At 37.5% G+C, this 27,189-nt stretch overlaps 1 protein-coding gene across 3 annotated transcripts in view; it reads right to left on the reverse strand.

Annotated features, from left to right (window-relative positions):
- Nucleotides 1–27,189, reverse strand: part of LOC131675541 (uncharacterized) — a 459,806-nt gene that overhangs the window by 354,952 nt on the left and 77,665 nt on the right. Inside the window, exon 2 of one of the 3 annotated variants that reach the window (XM_058954556.1) lies at nt 18,401–18,469. The exons of the other annotated variants lie outside the window; for them this stretch is intronic. The gene's annotated coding sequence lies outside the window, so the exon portion shown is untranslated. The remainder of the gene's footprint in view (nt 1–18,400; nt 18,470–27,189) is intronic. 3 annotated transcript variants of the gene reach the window in all.

Here is a 27,189-nt window from a genome sequence, read left to right on the forward strand (position 1 = left end):
ATGACCTTCACGCGTTCTAAGCTTCGCTATCATACACGCTTTGTCGTTGAATTTCCGAACATTCCCCTTGTTGCGCCGTCGCATTATCTGTGTCCAGAAGACGAGATCGCCGCGTGATTGCCGAACGTCAGCGGCGCGGAAATGTCGTATGACCTTCATGCGCCCGTCTTCGTTATTATGCGTGTTTTCGTCGCCGACCTTCCAAGCATTGTCTTGTGCGTCGTTATTCCGTCTGATATCCGAGGAACGAGTTTTCTGAGTGCGCACGTCTATAAATTCCTTCTCTGAAGCCGATTGAATACATTACGCGAGTCGCGCCCGACCTTCGTTCGACCGGCAAAGTTTCGGGCACACATCGTTTGTCTTTGTTTCGTTACGCGATTATTATTGTGAGGCGCTAACAACATCGCGAGCAGTGACTAACCTTCGCGCGACCGACCGAACTCTTGCGCGTGTTTACCTCGGGCGAGCTGGAATCCTCGCCACAAATAGACGACCCGACACCGCGTAACTGCGTTCGAAATCCGTGAAACTGTCTGCCCCAGCTATTATCCGCCTAAGTCGACTCTGCGTCGTGGTACGCCATTCGCGTCCCTGTTACCCTAGATCAGGCTAACCATCGCGAGGGGTTGACTACTGGGCTGACCTAAGAATGTTGGCCTAATAAATCCGAATCTTATTAAAATTGGTTTCATCATTGACTGCACCCACTTGATTGCCTCATCCCCCGTAGCTTTCGCGATCGGTCTCGAGACTAGTAAGCGCGTACGCGAATGATTTAATCGCCAGTTCATTAGATAGCCTTTGTCGCGGAACCACGCTGCCAATCCACGAAGGACCGGGAGGAGCCTCTTTTCAGACCACTGACCCGTTAATCGAGGTGTCCTGTGATGGCTCCCTCGATATACCCGCTTCTGAGCCAAGAGTCATCGTGCCCCGAACCACACCTGACTAGCCGAACGAGCCGTAGCCGTGGGTGGCCTGTAAAAACCACCCGTTGTCTCTTCCCTCCTTCGTTCGATGTGTCTTCCTGTCTCGAACTAGAACGTTCTCAGTCTAGGACTTCGCGCTCCCACTTTCATCTCCCACAGGTGATAGGCCGCGCGAGATCGACGACGACGGGGAAGGAGACAGCGGGGAAACCACCCGACAATCATCAGCGACCAGGACCGCTGAATCAACTAACGTTGCAGCGCTACCTGCTCTCCTAACGCGAGAGCACGGTGTCTGGCGCCCAACTCAACTAACAAATAAAGCTGCATACGTTATTTGGCCAACTGCGTCGCTGGCGGCAGTCGAGACCGGAGAAATTTGTGTCTACCAACTCATTTATTTTTCCCTTCCCTCTCCCCCGTCGCATACTATGTACGTTATTTATAGTTGTTTTATGCACTCGCTGTGGACAATTTTCAGCTCAGTCATACACAATAATAGAAATTCCTCACAATAATAGAAAATCCAAGCAGTTTTCAGCATAGAACTAATCAAAATATAGCAAAAAGTCACGAAGAACAGCATTACAAGAAATCGAAATAATCTCTGCACTCATTCCATTACCAATAACTAAAATCAATCCACTGCGTATATCAAATAATCACATTGCCTTCCAGATGAACGTAATGACCTTGCATCTTTAAAATAACATAGCATTTTTTCACCAAATATCGACTAAACCACAATATTCAATGTACAACTTCCTGTTTCCTCCTCAATTATTCAGAACGTGACAATATCTCGAGTGAGGAGGAAAGCAAAATTTTTGCTTTTTTCTTTTCTTTATCTATTATAAGATCATTTTTCCTCTCCTCTTTCCGAGAAGAAATCCTATTATTAGCCGATATGCTACATCGGATATCGGTAGGTCCCTCCGAATATTTCGTCATTGGTCAATATGTACGATTAGAAAAGTACAGTGCCCTCATTTTACCTCTTACTTTCGTCGCTATTTACCTTCTCTCACCGCTTACTAAGTCGGCCAGCATTGATTGATGAGAAAGATCTACTCCTACTTCTATTTATTTTTCGATGCGTACGGAAATCAAATTTTATTCTAATTCCCTTATTGGTCGTGAGGTTAGTAGCGAGTTTCGTCGGAATTTCGAATTTCATCAATCAATTTATCAATTTAATTCGTCAAATGGTTTGTCACTTATTAATACATTCAAGGGATTATAGTGGCCGCATACAAGTATTTTTTTTCTAACTTTATATTTTAATATGTTCCATGTCTAAATGTCGACTCACTAAATTATTTTAAATGATAAAATAATTGTAAGTCGATCTTATCTTCTTAACGCCCTCATCATCGCATTTGCATTATAGTTCGTTCGTTTCATATGGTCTGTCTCGCTCGCTCTTATTTAGTCTGTCTCGCTCGCTCTCATCTAGTCTGTCTCGCTCGCTCTTGTTTAGTCTGTATCGCTCTTCAAGATGGCTGCCTTCACTCCCGCGTGTCAACTTCGTGTTCTGTTGCTGGTCTCCGATTTGCTTTCTGGAGCGCTCCCCTTCGGTTGTGTGATACAAGTGTGTGCCTGGGTGTTGTGTATGTGTCTCCGAGTGTTGTCAGTGATCGGCAGCAGAGTCTGTGTGTGTGGCGCTCAGGATGTCGCCGATAGTACGCAGCAGCCTGACACAGCTGATTGCCGGCTGCCGCTTAATCGACGATTTTCTGGTCGCTTCAGGTGTGTCAGCATCTCTAGACTCGTTTGTGTCAGTGTCTGGGAGAGTAACGGATCGGCATATACTACTATCATGCATTTCCGCTGCATTTCTTAGTCAAGTTTCGGTATTTTTCTTTCCAGCTGGCAACACGTGATCGGGAGTTTTGTGTTCGTGCGCTTTCTTTTTCCTCGTCGTGCGCTCCGTTTTTCAATCATCCGTTGGTTCGCGATCTTCAACTTGTTACGTCGTTTTCTCGGGTATGGGTAGGCGGATATGAAAAAAAAAATTAGTGTACGAATTAGGGCGCGCGTAGGTTATAATCATCCGGCTGATTACGGAGTGGCAAGAGACGGGGATAGCTTTCCTGAGTATACAATGTAACTGAAACTAATGCAGTTGGTTGCGAACTGTTACAAATACAACCATGAATTAGGAATGCAATAAGACCAGACATAGGGGAAATAAGTTGAAAATGTACCACTATTAATTATTATTCACATCAAGAATATATATAATTGCAATCGTATCTATATACTGTTACGAGTTGTTATAAAATTCACAACAATCAACGCGTACCAGTATGTACGAGGGGGGATTAATAAGCCTTTACAAAAAGAAGGAAAAAAAAGTTTTGCTTACGTAATTTATTTTTATTTTTCAACATAATCTCCTTGAAGGTCGATACATTTTATTAAACGGCCTTCCATTTTATTTAAGCCATCAGAAAAATATGATTTCTGAAAACCCTCAAAATAGGCATTTGTTTCGGCGATGACTTCTTCATTCGACGTGAATCTTTGTCCGGCAAACCGTTTTTTGAGGTTAGGAAATAAGAAAAAGTCACTAAGAGCCAAATTAGGTGAATATGGTGGATGGTCAATTAATTCGAACTTTAAATTGTTAATTTTTGCCATCGAAACTGTAGACGTGTGAACTCGAGCATTGTATTGAAGAAAGAGGCATTTTTTTCTGTTCAAGTGAGGACGTTTTTCTCTGATTTTTTCTTTCAGCTAACCTAATAATGACGCATAATATTATCCAGTCATCATCTGGCCCTTTTCCAAGTAGTCGATGTAAATGATTCCATACGCGTCCCAGAAAACCGTGGCCATAATCTTGCCAGCTGACTTTACTGTATTTGCTTTCTTTGGGGCTGGTTCTCCTGCGGTAATCCATTGTTTGGGCTGTTCTTTGGTTTGAGGAGTCTAGTGGTGTACCCATCATTCGTTTACAGTTACGAATCGACGCCAAAAGTCTTCCGGATTACGACATGTGCGTGCCAAAAGAGTCTCAGAGTTGACCACGCGGGTTCGTTTGTTTTCAACAGTGAGCAAACGCTGCACCTATTTTGCTGATATTTTTTTCATCCCCAATTTTTCATGCAAAATGAAATGATTGTACCTTTTGATACCCCTGTGGCCTCAAATAATTCTCGCAATTTTAATCTTCTATCACTCAACACCATATCGTGGATTTTATTGACCATTTCGGGCGTACTCACTTCTACGGGGCGTCCTGAACGAGGTTCATCTTTTTTTGTTGTACGGTGGCGTTTAAATTCATTTACCCAGTTGTAAACAGTCTTAAATACAGGGGCAGACTTGCCATGAACGGCGTTCAACTCAACTGTGATTTCTTTTGGTGTAAGGCCTTTTAAATGAAAATGTTTTATCACCACTCGAAACTCTGTTTTTTCCATTTTTCAAATAAACCAATAACTTTTTGTTCAACCAACGCTCATAAAAAAACGACTCAATGAATCGAGCTGAAACTTTGTACGATATCTAGTTAATAGTATTCCTTGCCAAAAACATCATAATTTAAGTGTGACGAGCGCCATCTCTTGAATTTTGTAAAGACTTATTGACCCACTCTCGTATCTAATGGGGTAAGGCACACTTTATTTCTAAGCGTAATAGCGAATAAATTCTGATTAATTGAAATGCAAGTAGATTAAATTAATGTGATAGATAGTTGTTTATTTCTATACCTCAAAGATCATTTGGGGAATACATCTACCGACCAGGTCGGGTGATGTTAGAATAAGTTTTAAACACGTTAATAATAACTAAAAGAAACTAAAATAGGTAACAAGATAATTAAAAGTATTGCGTAAAAGCAATATGTAAAACACCGAATTAACGAACTAGTGAGTACTCGTAGCTCTAATTCTGAACTGCTGCAAAAGCGTATGCAAGGCTTTTCATATCGTTTGTATTACATCAATCATCTTCGAAATTTGGAATTAGTATCACGCTAGTATCATGCAGGTAGCAAGTAGTTGCTACATCCGGAATGTGTTTATTCGTGATAGATTTTATGCAAGTTTGACGGTTCTTGCGAATGTTTACGTAAATCTGGTCTCTTTTACAAGCTGAATTTCCGAATATTATGTGCAATGTTTAAAATAAAAATTTTGTGAAAAATACATTACAGTACTATGCTAGGACCTACAAATACATTATAATAATTATTAAAATTTTCAATATACACTCTATGGAAGCCGTTATAATAAGCACGCATTTCATAAAATAAAAATTCTCAAAGACCCTAAGTGTCTTCATCAGAACCATATTCCTCTAAATAATAAAAATTACGGCTCAACTAACCATACTTCGGTAGAATCCATAAAGTAGCCCAATCTTGAAACTATCGAAAAATTTCTTTTTTATTATTATATTGCAAATAGAATAAGAGAAATTGCCTTTAGTTTAATACTCACACATATTTTAAAATACTTTTTTTTTACTGCCTGCGGAATAGTGGGAATAGAAAGATTAATTAATATTAAGTGAAAAATAAATCATTGCAAAATAAGAAATTTAATTACACAATAAAAATATAAACGAATACTTACGCATACCATGGAAGAACGCTTCTTTGGAAATCCAAATATATTAGCATACATTTGGAATACTTTTAAATAGCGGAGTATAACTATGTAAAAACGAACCAATGTATTTCTGTTATACCGAAAAATATATTTACGAAGCAATATTAAAAAGTGATATGCCAACAAAAAAACAGCAAAAATATAATAAACTCAGCTTTGCTGATTCACAAATTTTTTAACAGCTCGAATATCTTCAATTAACTTGTATATTTATTTTTTTTTTTTTTTCTGTTTTTCCTCGATATTACAACTAAGTCACAATATCTTAGCCCCCGAAGTCTTTCAACGTATTTTTTGCAAAGTTTTCAAATTTAAACATTGCATGTACAATTATCAAATTTGAACTTCTAAAGAGACCAAATTCATGCGTGCGCTTCGTAAGAATAAAAAATTTGCGTCGATTCATGTCGTGAAAGAAATGTAATGAAGCAAGCACGCGCTACTTTCCATATATTTTCAAAACACAAAGATGATGGGCTATAATATAGATAACATATAAAGCCCGTTGTACGGTTCCAGAGCAGTTCAATTTGATAGCTTGGTACTATCGTTGGTTCGACAATTAGATGATATACTCAAATTATTAAAACACCATACTTTATTTATCTCTCAAATCATATTTTCTACTTCTAAAATAGCTATCAATTTTATATGCTAAGTATTATACTTGTAAATCATATATTTAAATCATATGTTTGTAAAATAACTATACGAAATGATAGGTGACAACTCGCGCGAGTGGAGTTTGTCCGGTACGAAGGCTCTTTTAACAGCCGAGCGGCCTTAGACTCGGGCGGTAGTCAGGCTTTCGGGCACCCCGGCCCGTTCGCGCGTCAATAATGAAATCTGTGTTAATTATAATTCAATACTCGATATCGTTTTTGTAAAATAAATAATTGAACGTTTATAACGTTCTTCGCTTATTTATTAAAAGCAAAAATGTAATAGCGATTCTCTTTAATGTAGTGGGGAAGCATATGGATACACTTATGGATGTTTACAATTATAATATTTATTTTAGTCTCTTTCATAACATAAATAAATTAAGCAGAATAGAGATATATATATATATTCTCAGACGCGTAATTTTCGCGTCGTGATGTCTAGTATTTTTTTTTGGTTACATAAAAAGTATTACTCACTTTGTATCATTATTGTAAATATAAATTGGTCCAGAATATTATTCGCTTCGTGAAATGGCCAATCACTTTTTCTTTGAATCTGATCAGATCAACTGGTCCAATATGTTTTTTTATACAATGCTGTAGTAACACGCGAGACAATGCTAGTTCCTATGATTTTAGTTGTCTAATATCTTCTTTATCCAATAGCGTAGCAACACACAAGAAAAAGATAATTCCTGTGATTTTTTGTTTACGCAAAATTATTAAAGCAATCGTACTCGACACTTCTAATATTTAATTATGACTCAAACAATTAAAAACTCAAACTTCTATTATGGTTTTAATTTCAGTAGGAAAAATATGCGGCCTTCTTAATTGAGCGCTCGCTTCTAACTGACTAAATCTCTCCTGCTCTACTTTCACTGGTTTATTATATAGCCTTTTTCTCTAGAACACCGTCTCTCTCTCGCGCATATGCTTTAGACGTTTACGCTTCTCGTAGCGGCTCGTCTTACCTAGCTAAGCACGCCGACTGCAGCATGCTGTCCCAGTATGCTGACGCAGCGTGAATCAGCCTCTGCCGCTCATTCCCACCGAGTCGCGCACACGAATACTGCTAGCTATACTATGTCCGAACGGAAATCCGGAGAGCAAAATATTATTCGATAGTGTATAATTGTAACATAGTAAGACGTCACGTAACACGGAATAAAGTTTCAATTTGTCACAATTGTATTTGTGCGTGTTTTTGTGATATTATTTCTTTACTCACTCACAACTTATCTCCTTCGGAATTTAACGAGATTACCATTAACTAAAGGTACTATAATTTATTTACTACACCAATATCGTTTAACAAGAAAAGATATCAATCAATATTGGGTATCTTACTAAATTCAATACTAACTAAGTCATCAATGTTAATTTAACACTAATATTCAAAACAACATACAAACGACTTCAACCTCAATGCAATTATTATATCTGGCTTGTTCTTTTAATTACCGTTATGCATCACTTGTTTGATTTACAACTTGTGCTATGTCTGCTGTTCCACCTATTACCGCTTTTAGTACATAAAGTCCTACAAAAATCGGTATAAGTGTTGGAAGAAAATTTTCATGTTTTGATTTGACAATACTCTTGGTACTTTTATATTTTTCTTGACACCAACATTTTTCAAAGTTTTACGTGCTGGATTTAAAACACTCTTTATAAATTATTAAATCATTGTAAGGAATACTATTTCTTTAGGAATACTGATCAGTCATTTCAGATTTAAAGTCTTTATCTTTTTTTATCAAAGTCTTTCGTTTCTTGTATCGCTTCTGCTCGATTCCCATTTCAAACGATGATTTTGTCTTAATAATGTTTGTAATAGCCTATGCAGCAGCTTTTTCACCTAAGCTTGCATCAAAACTATGCACACGTTGCCAAGCTTTTATAGTAGCTAATACTTTATCTATAGCATCTTGCCGAGCTACCAATCGAATATTTTGTAGAATATTAACATGTTAAATAATATCTTATTTTTTTAATAAATACTGCTTTATGTTTTCTGTTCAATTAAAAAAACATTATATTTAATAAAAAAATTAAATAATTCATGTAGAATTAAATTAAATAGAAACTGTATCTATATCAAATGAACTCGGCATTTATAAAGATCACGTAAGCACAGATATAACTTATAAATATTTTATAGATATTTGTTTGTCTTATTGAAAGAAAAATTATAGCTTTCTTGTTGTAAGAAAGATAGGAAAATAAATATTGGTATTTCAAAAAGGGATTTAATAATGTTATTATAAATGTAGATCAACTAATACAAGGCACAGTTTATTAGGATAATCTTACTGAGCTTATATTTCACACACTATTCCAGGTAGTTAGTCCATACTCATAACTGTGACAACGGTCGAAAAATGTTATTTGTTTTCTCTTAATTTTTCTTTTCTCTTTCGTATATCTGTATCTCGTAAGCCAGCAGTATACAGTTTTACTTTCTCACGAGAATCGAAGATTGTAGATAGTTGTAGGAAAAAATGTGTAACGTGTTTTCACGGATCTGACAACCTTCAAGCGAGCAGTCTTCAGCCTATTTTTACTTGTTGAAGATAAATAGCTTGCTAATCTCGAAAGGCTATAAGATAAAGGGAAGATAGAGAACCATGGAATTTATGTACATCTGTTTATTGTAGTGTGATTAATCAACTTTTCGACGTTTGAAATATGCATAATTTATTTATAACTTCAAGCATCTCTTAAAATTATTCACTCGCGTTATTGTAAATAAGAATTAAATATTGGAAATGTATTTTGAAAATGTACGTATAATTCATCCGTACAATTTTTATTTAAAGGAAAAAATTCGGGACACGTGAATGTTTCCATGATTAAATGATCCGCCGAGCAAGATGGATCAAAATGCACATTATGGAAATCGGGATGAGGAGTAGCCGGACAAAATAATATAATAAAAACGGAAGAACACACGAAACAAAAACTCAAAATAATTAGACAAAATGAACTTCGATTCGTCTGCGCTCGACAAGTTTCTTCGCGAGCGCGAAGAAGAACGAGTAGGTGGCAGGGCTATCATCCGATCCACCATTCCTACTCCTTCTAATGATATACTGCTATTAATTAGAACAATTTTTTATTAATATCTTATACATTCCATTACTAACATGGATGCTTGCTTACAGATATATGTGTATCTATATACATCTATGTGTGTGTATGTATGTCTGTGTGTGTGTAATCAAAACAGTATCAAAAATGTTAAATCAGAACATTATACAAAAAGAAAACTAATTTCATTATAAACTACCTAACGTAAATCTTTTACCTTGAATATAACGAGAAGAAGATCAGTTAGAATTTTGGCAAGATATTTTTGAATACCTAAGAGAACTAGAAAAATTTTCCACCAGCCAGTTTTCAGCGTCAAGGTAGCTTACCTTTTTTATCTAATCTGAACACCGGGAGTAGTGTAGCTATGTTTATTCTAGTCTAGAAATGAGTCATCAGAATGGGAACAGGCCCCACAACGTTATATGATGGAAGCTAACCTACGAGTATGATGTGATGGTAAGATCGGAGCTGGTCCATGATGGCGGCGACGTCAGGATACGATGATGGGAGCTGGCGATAAATTGATTGCGGGTGTTAATCTGATTAATAATGCCCGCATGACGTGTGCGATGCTATAGCGTAGCATGAGTGCATTGAGGCTTATAGGTCTAGAGAAGCCTCTGTAAGATTTGGAGAGGGAAGGATGACTCTAACATAGCGCTACAACAGAGTTGGAGACGATGTGTCCTATAATATCCGACAGACGAGAAGGCGCTGTAGAGCTAGCGTTACTGAGCTAGCGGAGATGTTAGAGAGCGAGAGAGATAAACATGGTTTTAGGACTATCGCTTGACTAGTCGAAGCTACTTTAAAGCACTGTAGCAGTATCAGTAGCTCTGCCCTGTATCCTTTTATTATTATGTAATAAACCAAAATAATTTAATACTATATTTGAAATAATTCCATATCATTTATATAAATTATATATACATTGAGTATGAAATCTTAGATAGGTAATAATTTTTAATAAGTATTTTCTCAATAAAATAATACAACATAATATAACACAATATAAAATACTATAAAATAATACACAAGGTTTACAGAGCGTTACAGAAAAAGAGACAATCATATTTGCAAATTTGATTTGTATTTATAGAAAATTTATTGAAAAAAAATAATATGATATACATTTATATTATATGATTCATTCTTTTCAGTAGTTGTATATACTACATGAATTGTTTCATATCACCACTGATGGTATTATATTGTACAATTTAATTATGAAGAACTAAGCAGTAGGCAGCAGTATTATCAGGAAATATATCTCTTATGTCAAATTCAAAGCGTATATCTACAGATGCACTTTTGATTCATTTTGTTACGAGCTATCAATAACTATTAGAGGAATGTTATTGAAAAAATCATTCTTATTAAGCAATGGCTCATTTTCTTTTCCATAGTAAGCATTTTGAAATTTAGCGTACATATCATAAAGTACTTCGTACTGATTTTTGTCAATATTCAGATTAAGATTTCCATACGGATAGCATTGAGAATTGAGAAATAGTTTTATATTACTGATACTATTGTGATTAAATTTACTAGCATCAGCAAAGACATTATTTTTTCGATTTATCTGAAAGGCTAAGATGACGAAGCGAGGTTTTTCCAATTGATTTGACGTTTTCACACTCCAAACATGCTTTGATGTGATAGGTAATTTTCGATACTCATACAGCTCCAAGTACGATAAGACATAATTATTGCCTTATCACATCCAATATGATTGAGTAACTTGATTTTTTCTTATCAGGTACTACTCGTATATTCTATAAGGTGTTAGCCATTCTATTTTAGTCAAATTAATTTTAAATCTTTCAAGAGTAACTGGAGTGCCTACTGTTGGAGTAACTTTAGCAGCATTAGTGTCATTTCTTGATCTTGTAAGAATAAATTCATGCTTGACGTTTATAAAGATTATTCGATAGTCTTCAGTAAATTGTAGTAACATACTGAGTGGAATAGTAACGTCAAAATTTTTATAATTAATAATTTTTTTCAATGGAATTGATAGATTTTTATTTTTTACGGGTATCTTTCATCATCTTCATTGTTGTTGTTGACGATTTTTTCTCTTGCCTCGTATCTTTTCACGTTGTACAATTTGAACACCTTTTATAACCGAACAAATAACAAATATAATTTTTTTCATTGAAATCGGTGGATTTATACTTTTTACATTTTTCTTTCCTCGTTTTTGTCGATTTGTCAGACCCTTGCCTCATTTCTTTTCTTGTTTTTTATTTGCAATTTTAACGCCCATAAAAGCATACTTTTAACTTTGATTATATTGGCTACAGCAAATGCAGAATATTTTTCAACAAGCTTACTATCTTTTGCTCGCACTCTATCTCAAGCCTGTTTAGTTAGAATTTCATTGACTTCGTTTCTTGCGTCAATATTCTCTCGATTCTGAGAATAAGCAATATCGTGATCTTTACAAGTAGTATCTAGAGGATTTTGTTCAGGATTACCTCGAAAAACTCGTTTTTTCAATTTCGTTCCCGGTCCGTAATACTAATAACCCAGCAAATGAGCTTGCAAGTTATTGATGATCTTATTCACTAAACCGCTACTAGTCTCTTTATCATGATGAATGATCATATCTCTTTGAAAGACGGAGTCTTGACTTTTTTGTTTGTTTATTACTCCAAATCTATTTACAAGTCTGTCTCACATATAGAGACAATAAGCAAATTTTGTTGCTATTAGACATATATCTATATGTATAATAAACAGCAGTATATTCCAGTAACTATACTGTCTTTGTTTTACAGTATGATTAAAACAATTATGTTTATTTTTTTTTTTTTTTTTTGGTGTGAGGATAACTTTATTTAATTCAAAACAAGACTTACAAATGTAACGCGACTCGGCAGAACGTAAACCGCGAAGCTGGCAGAATGCCGAGCTGTTAGCTGGTCTCGGGTTCGGGCTAGAGTGCCCGGGGCTCGCCCCAACTACCTCGCGTTTCTCCTCGGAAGAATCCAGTCAAAAGGGCAAGTCCCTCCCACGAGGTCCGTAGAAAGGGTAGCTGGGACCGCGAGTTGACATTAAAAAAAAACGAAAGTTGGGCGCGCGTTTTCCCTTAAATAAACTCATTAACGCTGACGCGCGACCGTCGACGTTTAATGTGTTTATTGCAGATGGCCATAAATTCTCCAGCAATTTGTTCGAGAATTATGAAGTTTTTTTGCATAAAACGGTAAACTTCTGGCCAACACGTGGAGAGAAAGTACACGCCACATCACCCCCTTACCAGTGGTAACGCTGAACTAGAGGTAAGACTGTTCTATCATCCAGGTACGCAAAAGAACAAACTATGAAAAACCAGCTTGGTAACGGTCTGGGAAATGAACATTTCGTCCAGAACGAGTGGTAAAGCGGTTCTTGTTAGCAGGACATGGCTGTTGAACATTAACAGGCGCTTCGTTATTACAATTGATGTTGTATGGTCCAAACTGCTCAACATTATCATGTGCAGGGACTATTTCAAAAGGAGGCGTATCTTTATCACCATTACGTTGTACTACGATATCGTAGTCCACTTCGTCTTAACATTCACGATTGCATTTGTTATTTACATTGTTTTCGATGTTATCGGATACAATAAATGCGGGCTTGAGTCTGTCTATAGAAACGCGGACCTTTTTACCGTTTATATCGATAACGAAAGATTTGTCGTTGCGTTCGAGGACTTTATAAGGCCCGTCGTACGGAGGGTCGGATGGACCTCGTATGGCATCGTGGCGCAAAAAAACGTAAGGAGTAGTAGCTAAATCCTTAAAAATAAAGACGTTTTTTTCGCCGTGTCGTTGTGTAGGTGATGGCTTCAGGTTATTGATGCGCTTTTTGAAAGCTTCAACGAAGTCTGAAGTCGGATTTTGGTTGCTTGCGTGGAAAAATTCCGCGGGTAAACGCAATCCGGCGCCGTATACAAGTTCGGCTGCCGTCGCTCCAAGATCCTCCTTTAATGCACTACGCATACCTAAAAGAACTACTGGTAGTACGGATATCCAATCGTTACCGTCGTGACATTTTATTGCTGCCTTAAGTTGCCTGTGCACTCTTTCTACTTGGCCGTTTGCTTGTGGATGGTAACTTGTCGTACGAATTCGCTTTGTACCTAACAAATTACATAATTCTGCAAAAAGAGCTGATTCGAATTGACGGCCTTGGTCGGTAGTTATACACGCGGGCACGCCGATTCGAGCAATCCAAGTCGAGAGTAAAGCTTTAGCAACGGTGTTAGCTTCCATGTCGCTAAGAGGGACTACTTCAGGCCAGCGAGAAAAACGATCGACGCATGTTAGACAATAACGGAACCCTTGACAATAACTCATGGTTATAATATCAATGTGTATATGTTCGAATCGATTGGCTAATTTCTCAAATTGCGCGACTGGAGAGAACACGTGTCGAGTAACTTTGCATCGCTGGCATGAAATGCACGCTCGCGTCCACTCTTTACAATTTTTGTTAATATTAGGCCAAACGAAACGTGAAGTTACCAGTTGTTGAGATGCGCGTGTGCCAGGGTGCGAAAGGCAATGTAGTGAGTTAAAAACGGCGCGACGTAAAGGTAAGGGCACATATGGTCGTACGACGTCGCTTGTCGTATCACAATATAAATGCACGTTGTAATCCGGAAAATAAACCTTTTTCAGTTTAAGTGACGAAATTTTGGATGAGAGCAATTCGCGCAACTCGAGATCGCTTTTCTGAGCAGAAGCGAGAGAATCGTGATCGACGGATGAGGCGATTGCTTCGACGCGAGACAATGCATCGGCAACACAATTTTCGGAACCTTTAATATGCCTAATATCAGTAGTGAATTGCGAAATGTAATCCAGATATCTGAATTGACGTGGTGAACACTTATCTAAATTCCGCTGGAAAGCGTAAGTAATAGGCTTATGGTCCGTAAAAATTGTAAAATTTCTACCTTCCACCATATGTCTGAAACGTTTGACCGATTTATAAATCGCGTAAAGTTCTCGATCGTATGCGCTGTATTTACATTCGGTCTGCGTTAAAGACTTTGTGTAAAAAGCTAAAGGTTACCATGCGTTAATCACGCATTGTTGTAAAACACCACCAACGGCAAAATCCGAAGCATCTACGACAATGCTGATGGGCGCGCCAGGGGCAGGGTGCGCAAGCATTGTTGCTTTAGCAAGAGCGCTTTTTGATTTATTAAAAGCGTCACGAGCTTCGTCTGTCCAGTCTATGGGTTCTTTGCTTTTCCTCGCGCCAGTTAGCAAATTGTTGAATGGTTGCAGAATAGCGGCGGCGTGAGGTACGAATCTACGGTAAAAGTTAAACATGCCGAGATAACCGCGGAGGCTTTTAATCGTAGATGGCAACGAATACTTAATGATCGATTCGACGCGTTCTTCCATTGGAGCGATGCCGTCGGCATTAACTTTGTACCCGAGAAAAGTTATTTCGCTTTGACCGAACACACATTTTCCGGGATTAACCACCACGCCATACTCAGAAAAACGATCAAACAAAATCTTCAAGTGCTCGAGATGTTGCTTCTCATCATCCGATGCGATCAAAAAATCGTCGATGTACGCGAATACAAAATCTAAACCGCTAAACAAAACGTTGGCACGTCTGCGCAGCGTTTCTTAGACCGAACATCATCATAAGCGGCTCGAATAATCCGAAAGGCGTTGTAAGCGCTGCTTTTTCGGTGTCTTCCGGGGCGATGGGAATTTGATGAAACGCGCGCACAAGGTCGATTTTCGAAAATACCTTTCTGCCGTGTAGATTATACGCAAAATCTTCGATGTGTGGCGGAGTGTAGTTGTCTGCGACGGTGCGTTCGTTGAGGACGCGATAATCGCCGCATGGACGAGGGCTTCCGTCCTTCTTAGCAGCAACGTGGAGTGGCGTCGACCATGGGCTCTTTGATGGCCGCATGACGCCTTGCCGTAACAGCATGTCAAATTCGGCTATTACTACCTTCAACCGATCAGGTCTAAGGCGACGAGGCTTCGCACGTATAGGCGGGCCAGGCGTCGTCTTGATGTGGTGCTGTACTCGGTGCTTGATTTCGCCTTTCCGAAAACTTGGCGGGCGCGTAAGGTCCGGGTACTTGGCCAAAAGTTCGTGATACGTAGAGGCACCGATCACTGTTTTGACTGACGTCTTCCCTCCTTCGAATGAGATTCCACGCACTGACAAACCTGTGGTATTATCGATCAAGGTTTTTCTTTTTGGATCGATTAGCAGGCCATAACGCGAGAGGAAATCCATTCCGATAATCGTGGAACTCACGTCGGCGATGACGAACGGCCAGTTAAACTCGCGGTGTAGCGATAGGTTAAGGCTTAAGGACACGATCCCGTAGGTGCTAATTGTAGATCCGTTAGCAGCAAAGAGTTCGTAAGCACTTTTCTTCGTTTCCTTAGTCAGTCACTTTCGCGGGTATACGCACAAATGAGCACCAGTATCCACGAGGAAAGATTTATTTGAATTTAAGTCTTTCACATGAATTCGGCGATGCGCGAAGTCGTCAGAACTCGCCGCGTTTACTGACGGCGCGCGTCGTTTCCCGACCAGGTACATGGTCCACGGCACTTTTCCGCACGCTCCTGAAACCTCTTATGGTAAAAACAAAGGTACCCATCCGGAGAGTTGTTGTTCGGCGTCGGTGCAGAAGTCATACCGTGACCACGTTTTTCAAATCCTCGGCGAGAACGAGAACGTGAGCGGCTTTGCTGACTGGTGATCGCGTCGATTTTCGCCGTCAGCTTGCGCATCTGTTCGACGAGAACAGCGAAATCAGAAATTTCACTGATCTGCTGCTTAGGCTATTGAAGGTTTACGGCGTGAACCGTGTCGGTCAACTTCAGAACTTTATCCAGTTCTGTCTCGCTGGAAGCTGCCATGACAGCTTGCACTTGCAAGGGTAGACGAGTCTTCCATACCTGAAGAATGAACTCGTCAGTCGTTAACGACGTCGCGTGCGTCTTCATGCTCCGGTAAAATTCGGAAGGACTGCGGTCTCCCATCTCCTCGCCTTCGAGCAACTTTCGTACGCGCGCGCTATCTGATTCGGTGAAACGCTCGATCAGCTTCACCTTCAGATCGTCGTATAAGCCTTGGTTCGGTGCGTTGACGAGGACATCTTCCACTTTCGCGATGGCACATGGCGTCAAAGCTGCGACAGATTGGCAGTATTTGGCCTCGTCGTCTGTGATGCTGGCATTCTTGAATGCAACTTCCATGAGCCTCACGTTGGTGAGCTACTTTCCGACGGTATACGAGCAGTTTTCTGTGGAACTAGTAACTGTAGGAAAATTAACTATTTTCTAACACTATCACTCATCCTAATGGAATTCAATTTGAAAACTTATATGTCTACTCAAAGTCCCTTAATCAGCACAGGTATGAATTTTTAAATGATTTATTATATCTGATTGATGATATACAGTATCATGCATTCAGTGAGCACGAGACAGTTATTTCACAAGATAAAGATCATTCAAATTCCATCATGATTTTCGACGATATAGCTAGTGAAAAGCAGGATAACGTGAGAGCATTATTCTGTATGGAAAGACATAAGAATGTAAATACTAATTTCGATCTTTGTCAATCGTACGCTCAAATTCCAAAGCATCTAATTTGAGATAATGTGAATTTACTAGTTTTGTTTCGACAAGATGATGTAAATATTAAACACATTTAAAATGATCATATCATTAACTGAGATATGAATTTTGATAAGTTGAAAGCAATTTGTTCAAAATGTTGGAGGGATGATAATCATGGATTTTTAGTTATCGATAGAGATAGACCAATAAATCATGGACGGTATAGAAAGGGATTTGGTTCTTTTGCCCTAAATATAGCGAAGTGAGTGGATGAAAATTATTAAGCTTTAGAAGTTATAAGCGTCAATATGTCTCATTTTAAAAGAGAAAATAAGGTACTCAAGTAACTATCTGAGGCTCGTGATACCACCAGACGTAAGTATCAACTAATAAAATGTGAGAAAGCTGATTTAGAAAAAACATTGAATGAAACTTTTAAACCAACGATTGAACTATTGACGAAGCTTATAGAAGTAGCTACTGATAAATCTAATGCTACTACTGAACAGATAACGAAAAAGGAAAAGAAAATCACGTTCCACAATGTTTCGAAGTCAAGAGCAAAAGCTCTCACTCTTAATATATTTCAATATTTCAATAGCACTGCTAATGAATTAAAGTCTACATTGCAGCCACTTGATACTATATTTGAATAGCTATTTCTATTGATGATGAGAATGATAACGAATTTGATAAGACTGCAGAATCATTACTCGATACAATTGCTATAAATTGTAACAAAATTACTTCAGATTTATCTATAGAAAGCAGTGTCAGCTATTAAATGATTAAATTGTAGGAAATTAAGTTTAATTCGACTATTGCATTAACCTCAGCAGAAAAGTAATTTAGACAAGATATTTGATGTCCGTCTACATGAAAATACATATATCATAAGGAATTCTCTATTTTACTTCGACAACGATAACGTAACTGTGAATGATAAAGCATACAGCTAAGTACCTGGTTTAATAGAACTTCCATTTCGTAATAAACATAATTCCAAATTAATCAGCTCATCGTATATAGAAAGTTATATAAAAATTCTTTAATTACTAACGTTAATCATAACAGATATGAAACAAATGAGGAATATCGCAATAAGCATGTAAACAAATTCAAAAAGTATATTGATCCAAATTTATCTTTGACCGGCAATGCTAAGAAGCAAAAATCGACTATTGATGGAAGAGGTTTTTTACCTAACTATAAAATAGCAATAAAAGGAACATTATTTGATTATCTATACTGGAATGATCCAAACGAGCTTATTGAATGATTAAGATTGCTTATTTTTTAACAAACCGCTGGTAATCGTAGTCATGTTAATGAAATTCCTTCAATCATTGAAGAATTACGTTAATATGGCTATATATATTAAGAGAATTCTGAATATTCCTTAGTATTAAACGAATGTTGATGTGTTTCGACGTAAGTTGAATAAAAGGAGGGTAATGCTGTAAACTTACGAACGTTCCGAAAAATTAGTAAAGTTGACGTTGCTACACTCATGACTACAATAAATAATCTCGAAAATCCTGTAAAGATAATAAGAGCAGAATTAGGAATATATCTTAAACTATTAAATTAAAAAAATTAATATATCAAACATATTTTTGCATACAATGAGAAAATCGTCGACGTAAACAATGAGGTATATTTTTTCCCCGCCATCGTCCTTGATGTACAGGTACAAATCGTGTTTGCTCTGTACGAAATCGCATTCTATCAAGTACTCACTCAAGTGATCGTACCAAACTTTTGCCGCTTGTTTTAGACCGTAGATTCCCTTTTTCAGTTTGCAGACCATTTCCTTTCCTCCTTGTACGTCGCCATCGGGTTGCTGCATGTAGATGACTTCCTTTAACTCGCCGTTGAGAAACGCGGTCTTTGCATCGAAATGCTTCACGTGCATGCCTGTATTACCTGCGATTGTCAAAAGTGTGCGAAAGGTCGTTTGTTTTACGACGGGCACGAACACTTCATCGTAGTCGGTTCCATATTTTTGTGAAAAACCGCGCGCGACAAGCCTTGCTTTATGTCTTTCTACCTGGCTTTCGGCATTCTTTTTCGTTTCAAAGACCCATTTACAGGTTATAATATGTCTGCCTTCCGGTCTTGGCACTATTTCCCACGTGCCGTTTTCTTTGAGGGACTTTATTTCTTCGTCCATGGCCAATTTCCAGCTGCTTGCATTTTGCGTTGATAACGCGTCATTGCGTTCGCTGGTTCGGATTCTGCTCTTGCCAGTTTTAGTGTAGCCATATATTTGTTCGGTGGCACGCCCTTATTTGACAATTCTAAGCGTCTGGTGGTTGATTCTGTAGCAGCTTGTCCATTTTCTGTAGATGCCTTTTCTTCCGCGATGCTGCTAGCGTCCGAACTCGTTTAACTGGTATCTTAGTCTCTATCATCTTTGATTGATGATTCAGTTAATCTGTTATCATTCTCATGATAATCAAGGGCCTTTTCTTGGCTTAAAATTACTTCGCATTCTTCATGAAGTAATGACCCTTCTTTCATGCCTCTTTTATCGAGAAACGTAACGTCTCTGCTTATGTGCACTTTGTCAGTCTGTGTATCCAAGAGTCGATAAGCTTTAAACTCGTGTGAATATCTGACAAAAGTTAATTTAATTGCTTTTGCATCAAACTTTTTCCGAAGCTCATCGAAAACCTTCTTGTACACAGCGCTACCAAAAATTTGCAAATTACTCAAATCGGGCTTTACTGAATGCCACAGTTCATAAGAAGTTTTGCTTGTTGCTTTACTTGGTAATCGATTTTGTACATAGTTTGCTGTATGAATAGCCTCACCCCAATACTTTATGTCGAGATTAACGCCGAATAACATACATTTTGACATATTCAGCAAAGATCTATTTTTTCTTTCTGCGACTCCGGTTTACGGTGGTGAGTATATGGTGCTGTGTACTGTATCTGAATACCTTCGTTCTTTAAAAATGCTCGAAGATTGTTATCAACGTATTTCCTTCTTCGATCTGACCTGATGATCTTAGAAACTTTATTGAACTGTATTTTTATCATTTTTACAAACTGCTTAATGAGCTCAGCCGCTTCTCCTTTATGGATCATTAAATATAAAAACGTATACCTGGAGTAGTCGATGATGGTCAAGTAATACTTTTTTCTGCCTGGAGTTTGCTTTCACATTCATCCACCGACACCTGTGTGCATTAAATTAAGAGTTGCATGCGTCTGAGTCTGCGATTCTTTTGGAAAACTTATGCGAACCATTTTTCTTTTTACGCATTCCTCGCAGTCCATTGTCAAGCTACAGTCCGAAATCTTGATGCCTTTCGCCAGTTACTTTTCCATTAATTGCTTTATTACAGCTGTGCTGCGATGTCCAAAACGTCTGTGCCACACGTGGTGGCAATCCTCGGCGCAGCCTTTACTTAATACTGCTCGAGCTACAAGGACTTTCTCTGTTTGTAACTCATAAAGATTCGAAACTAGGTTTGCTATGGCAGCCTGTGTTCCATCTTTTTTATTTATGATTTTACAGGCGTTCTCTTCGAAAACGACGCGATACCCTTCCTTAACTAGCTTCCTTACGAACAATAGATTTTCTTCTAAGCCGGGCGCATACAGCACGTCTTGCACTTTTATTATCGACGTTTTTCCATCGCTGTTTACGCACTTTATAGCTGCAGATCCCACGCCTTCTACTTTTACACGATTCTTGTTGTCGGCAAGGCGATTATGGCCGGTCTGGCTGTTGTTCAGATCCTTGAAAAAATTCGTTTCGTGCAGCATGTGGTTCGTTACTCTTGAATCTATAATCCAGCTATTTTCTTTATTTTCAAGCAAATTTCGCAATTTGCTAAATAACAGCCGTTTTCATTTTCGGCTGTTTTATTTTCGTGCGATGCTTCATTGGCCTTTTTTGAAACTTTCTCTGGATGTTTCTCTTTTCAGGCCTTGAATTTTCTGCATTTTACTTTCGCATGTCCTAACTTTTTGCAGAAAAAACATTTCATTTTCTTCGGCTCTGTATCTTCTTTACTTTTATAGGTTGTCTTTATTGCCGATTCGATTGTCTCGTAATCTTGTTGCGCTTCCTTTTTATCTTTACGTCGCATGTACTCATCGATTAGTTTTTCTTTGACAAACTCTGCTGTAATAATTTTTCAACATATTCTTATATCGTAGCAATGTGGTCCATCATATCACCATTTGTTTTAAGCACTGTACGAAAGCAATGTCTGCTCAGTGCCATTCTACCTGATAGAGTCGCCTTTTGGTGATATTCCTTGAGTATCATCCTCATCTTTCATAACTCTTAGAACTTTTTTATTAGCGCGTGGCATACCAAATTGAATATTTTCAGGATAATCTGATGTATCAAACTTATCAATATCCTCTTTCATAATTTGATACTTATTAATATCTTCAATTTCATACACAAAACTGTCTATATCGGTGTATAATAATTTCCATCTAAAGCCAACTCGGTTTTATATATAACCATAATGAAATTCATACATGAATATTTTTGATAGATTTGAAACACAAAGCCCTATATAAATCCGTTTATTCATACCTATACTTATTGGTGATAATTGTACTACAATCAAATTTTCACCAAAAATAGAACTGCTATGAAAATTGGAGTGAGCGATATATGCTTCTGCTCCAAATCGACTTTTTATCAATCTTCCACCGTTTTACTGTATACTGCATCCATCATAAGTTTTAAAACAGTTTAACAAATTCATTTGCAGCTTATTCTCTTTTTTCTGTATTTTAATTTATATAAGGCTTGAGTCAAGGTTTTTAATTGAATCGAAGTTCTCGATGTATCTTTTTTAGCTTAAGTTCATATTGCAGAGTCTGTTTTAATTCTTGATAATGCATGACATAGCGCTCTTTGTCATATAATGTTATCAAATTTTCTTCATATTTGAACCAGATATCGCTCTATGCTCTGGAAACATAAGTAGATCTTTATGAGTATCAGATCTTTATGATACTTCAAGTCTACTTCTAAAATGTATCCAATATCATCATCATCATCAAAAACATAAAAAAAGTTTGTATTATCGATACTTTTAATCCATTCAAAATTTTTATATGGCAAAAACTGTGTCATAGCTCAAACATAAAGATTATTAACGTCATATCATCAAAAATTTTACTTGATTTATCTTCTTTGAATTATGCCTCCATGTATTTATTATTAACCTTTGCATATCTTTTATAACATTGATTAATATCGCCACGTATATATTTTTGAATAAACAATACCATATCAATATCGGTCAGAAGTTCCAACTCAACTTTTGTACATTTCAGGATTGCATCCCATGTTGAACCGGGTGTTATATAATAATGTGCTGGATCAAGTTTATATGATTGCATATATGTTTTACGAAAATTTTGAAAAATATTTACTAATAATAGTACATCACATTTTAAATATAAGTCAGAGTATATTCCTAAATTTGTAATATTAAAGATATTCCAAACATTTTCTGCATGATGATATTCGACTTCATTGATATTCCTATCTGTTAATCGACTATAAAATGCTTCTATCAAAGGTAATCGAGATTCGTTTAATCTACTGAAAATATTATTCATATAGGATACCTTTTCTTTTCAATAATTTGATTTGATCTAGAGTATAAATATATTTGTTAAATTTCCATGTAACTATATCTAATTTCATTAAATAAGATGCTAATTTCTTAAGAGATTGGCATAAAGCGAAATGAATCAATAAATCGAAAATGAATTGAACTGTCTTTAACTTCTTTTCTGAAATATATATATATATGTCTTTATTTTCATCTAATACTTTAACAGTACCTTCAAAATCAGGATGTGTGGAAATTTCTTTTATAATAAAATGTGAGTCGTAGCCAGTAAAATTATGGAATACAACAGTTATAAAGCAAACATTTCTGTAATGTAAATGATACTTATTATGAGCAGCTCTTCTAAATTTACATGTTAAATGGCAATGATCTCTAACTTTCTTGTCACTGTCTTTAAATTTTTGTAAGTAGATGTGGCATTTTCTAATTAAAAAACATGTTCTTCAAAATCTGATAGATACACTTCTTATAATTGTGTTAGCAATATCTTGAATTACTTTATAATCCATTATATATATAATAAGAGATTTTTATAATGTTCATAGATAGAAAAAAAAATTCTTATGTTTTCACTCCTGATATTTGATGATTTTATTTTATTAAATTTCTGATCTTAGGAGTTATCCCTGTAACATAGTTCATAGATAGAACTTCTACTGTCATATATTGGTCTATTACAGCCAGAATACAAGTTCAAATTGATTTAATTAGTTATTCATGACTTTTTATTTCAGATATGGACGATTTATGAAATTCAATTTTCATATTGGAAATAGGCAGATTGACGAGTTTGCATAATTCGCTTTTATTTCTGCAGGCTTTGAAACATCAATCTGTTTATGCTATACATTGCTTTAAATGGCTTATATTTCTTTTATATTTTGGCTCACATATTTAATTAAATCATGCTGCATGTAAAACTTTATCCTCCTACACCATTTAAAAAAAATAGTCATGTAGGTGAGTTTGCATATTCATGACTATAGGGAACCAAGATAGGGAAAGCATGTAGGTAATTAGTTGACCACTGCAGTGTTCCACGTGGACGTAGTTCTTGAAGTTACAATAACAATAACAATATCAGATAATATTTTTAAAATATTTGAGCCAGTTTCTGATCTTGATTCAGAATATGATCTAATTACTAATCCAAAAATTCAAATTGAAAAAGCATCAAGCCAAACTCTGAAACGCCTCATTTACTTTTAGAAAAAAAGATTGAAATAATAATAAGACATGTTATAACTTGTTTTATTTTGAATGTGAAAATGAATCTGTCACTTCTGGTTCAGAATATTAGCGATCAAAATCAAATGAAAGTAGCGAGTCTTTTTGGACAGCTAGAATAAATTGTGATGATGAGGTTGTTCTCATAACGATATAAGCAGCAGAAAATCTTTTCTTTAAAATGTTCTTTCTTTATTTAATTTATATATATAGACTGATTCAATAAGTATAAATACAAATGAATATGAAATTTCTAGTAAAGATTTATTGAGTCTTTCATCAGACAATGAAAGTTTAATTGATTCAACCAATAAATTAGTCAAAAATGTAGATTGTTCAAAATATCTAGATATTAGTGAACCTGAGATATCAGTTGTAGAAAAAGAAATTTCTAATGAGGCCATGACTGTAGATATACATTTAGATAAACCATTAAAAATTAGCAGACAAAGTAGACTAGATATTTTTAAAGCACAAGTTACTAATAATAAACAATATTTGTTCTGAGATAATAAAAAAGTATTAAGAAGGATGTGGCGGGGAATTTTGGGGATCTTAACCGCGCTACCGAATCTCTTCGGCCACAAGGCCTGTTTTCCTCGTTACCCCCGGTTATTTAGGGCGCCAGACCGCCGTTTGACTAGGGCGATCGTCGGGGATAGGGCCTAAAGATCGTCGCATACCCCGGTTTGCTCTCACGGCGACTGCGCAGGGTGGGCAAACGGATGGGTAGTCGCGACCTCCTCTACCCCAGGCCTCGATGTCCAACAATTCGGTTCCTCTTTGTCTCCTCGTTTATGATATGCCGGCAGCTCAGATGATGACTCCTTGTTTCAGGTCGGAAGTCCATTCGAATTCGAGCGTATGTTACCTATCGAGGGAATTGAACATACAACGAATCAGCGTTACCCGATTATAACCGTTCGCGGCTGAAAATAATCAGCATGCAAATAAGGCAGAGCAACAAGCAGTAAAAATTTATATAAAGAACAATTAATCACTTTAATTGACTTATTTCATAATTCATACGCATGTGGTCGGATTAATTAGAAATAGTATGACTCTGCATAATTATACGAAACAGCAAGGACACGAAATAGTGGAAATGCTAATATTTCATCCCGGTCGGTCTTTGATTGACGAAAATGGCGGAATGGTCAGCGCGAATAATTGGGTCGCTGATTTTATTGTCTAAGCCTAACATGCGCAATAACTAATATCTTGGCGAAAGGTCACCGCGAATAACTTAATGACCGATTTTAATTCGTCTGATCCTAACACTCACAATAGCTAATTTTGGCGAAAGGTGAGCGCGAATAACTAAATCACGGATTCTCTTTGACTGATCATAACACTTGCACTATCTAATAGTTTGGTGGAAGGTCAGCGCAAATAATTACATCTCGGATTATAATTCGCATACTTCCAACATCCGCGACAAAGTACTATTGGTGAAAGGTCAGCGCGAATCAACTAGTTACTGGTTTTCTTCGTCCGATCTTAACACTCACGTTCGATTCTACGAAATGGCGGAAAGGTCAGCGCGAATTAATAGGCACCGGCATCGACGGATCCACGCGTCGCGACGACCTACTGCACCGAAAAATCCACTCCCGCATCCGCGATTAATATTAATGAGTGGCACTTTGCCTACTTACGGGTTTTCCTGCTGAGATTCGGCGAACGAAATTAGCGTGAACAAAAGGTGTCTATCTCAATTAATCCTGCGCGACGAGAGTATCTGGCGCAAGCACTCCTTCTGGCTAGAAGAACAGCGGCAAAATGGACGAGAATCGACTTTTCGCGGTCAAAGATCGCTTTCCTTCTTCTCTTTCTGAGAAAAAATATTATTATTGATCGGTATGCTAATTCGGATATCGGTAGCGCCCTCCGAATATTTCATCATTGGTCCGTATGTAAATTAGAAGAATACAGCGCCCACCTTGATTCTCCTACTTTCGTCGTTATTACCCTTTCTCACCTTCCCCCCCCCCCCCTAAATTAGCTAGCATTAATTGATGGGAAAGATCTACCTCTACTCTTATTTATTTTTCTATGCGGACGGAAATCAAATTTTATTTTTATTGGTCGTGACTTCACCAGCGAATTTCGTCAGTAGTTCGAATTCTGTCGGTTAGTTTATCGATTAAATTTATCGGATTATTTGTCGCTTGCTATTATAATAAAGGGTGTCGGTCGCATGCAAATTTTCATAATTCGGTATTTCTTTCATATTCATTTTTAATTTTAATTTTAGTTAGTTGTGAATAAATTTATAATGTAAGTCATTTCAATTGTAGAGCCCCCATCTTCATATTTACATATAATTCTATTCATCATTTCATATAATCATATAATCTATAATCTGTTCTTGTTTAGTCTATTTTCTCGCTCTGTCTCGCTCGCTCGCTCTCAGTCGGTCTCGCTTGCTCGCTCTCAGTCGGTCTCGCTCGCTCATGCTCCGTTTATCTCGGTGCTTCAAAATCTTCATCGCTTCAAATTCAAACGCTCTCTCGCGCGTACACCTCGTGTTCCCGTAGTGGTCTTTGGAACGCCTCCTGGGGTGCTCCCGTGTCGGTCAGGTTACGTGTTTCTGTGTGTTTGTGTGTGGTCCTCGTTATGAGTGTGGGTGAAGTTCAGGATGTCGCCGTGTTCGGCAGCCCGACACGGCTGATTGCCGGCTGCCACTTCATCAACGATTTTCTGCTCGTCCCAGATGTTTCAGTGTTTCGTGAGTGTTGGTGTTAGTGCCTGGGAGTGTAACGGATCTGCATGTATCATCAACATGCATTTCCGCTCCATTTCCCAGTGAAGTTTCCGTGTTTCTTTCTCCAGTCGGCAACACGTGGTCGTAAGTGAGATTGTGCGTGCGCTCTCTTATTCCGAGGTGCGCTCCTTTTTTTTTTTGTGTGTCCATCGGATCGGGTTCATCGAGCTTGTTTCGCCAATATCTCCGTTTTTGTTGTCCGGGCATGAAAAAGGGTAACTGTTTCTTATAGGGCGCGTTTGTTTTCGTTTTATACAACTGGTTACGGGGCGACAAGGAACGGGAATGGCTTTCCTGAGGTGTTGCAAATAATGCAACGCTCAGGAAAAGCCTTGTAATGTACCGTATTGTAGTTTGCTCTGTTCCCTTTTGTTTGCCGCCGCGTTCTTAGTTCTCGTCAGTTATACAGAAATCTTACCCGATGGGGTTTTCCCCCTTGGTCTCGTGATCTGTTCTGGTCAGAGTCCAGTACCTGCTTGGTCTGCTTGGCTGCCTCCGTCCTTCTCCTTTGGTCCATTACGTCCATTTTCTAGGTCGGTAAGGGTTGGTCAGGGGGTTAGTAATTGAATTAAGACGCAGATCAGTCAGTTTAAGCCAGGGCTTGGCCCTGGCCTTTATTGTGGTCTAAAGAAAAGAAAGAT

Source organism: Phymastichus coffea, unplaced genomic scaffold, assembly GCF_024137745.1.
Source record: "Phymastichus coffea isolate CEN01 unplaced genomic scaffold, Cenicafe_Pcof_1.1 PCOF00025, whole genome shotgun sequence".
NCBI classification, from domain to species: Eukaryota; Metazoa; Arthropoda; class Insecta; order Hymenoptera; family Eulophidae; genus Phymastichus; species Phymastichus coffea.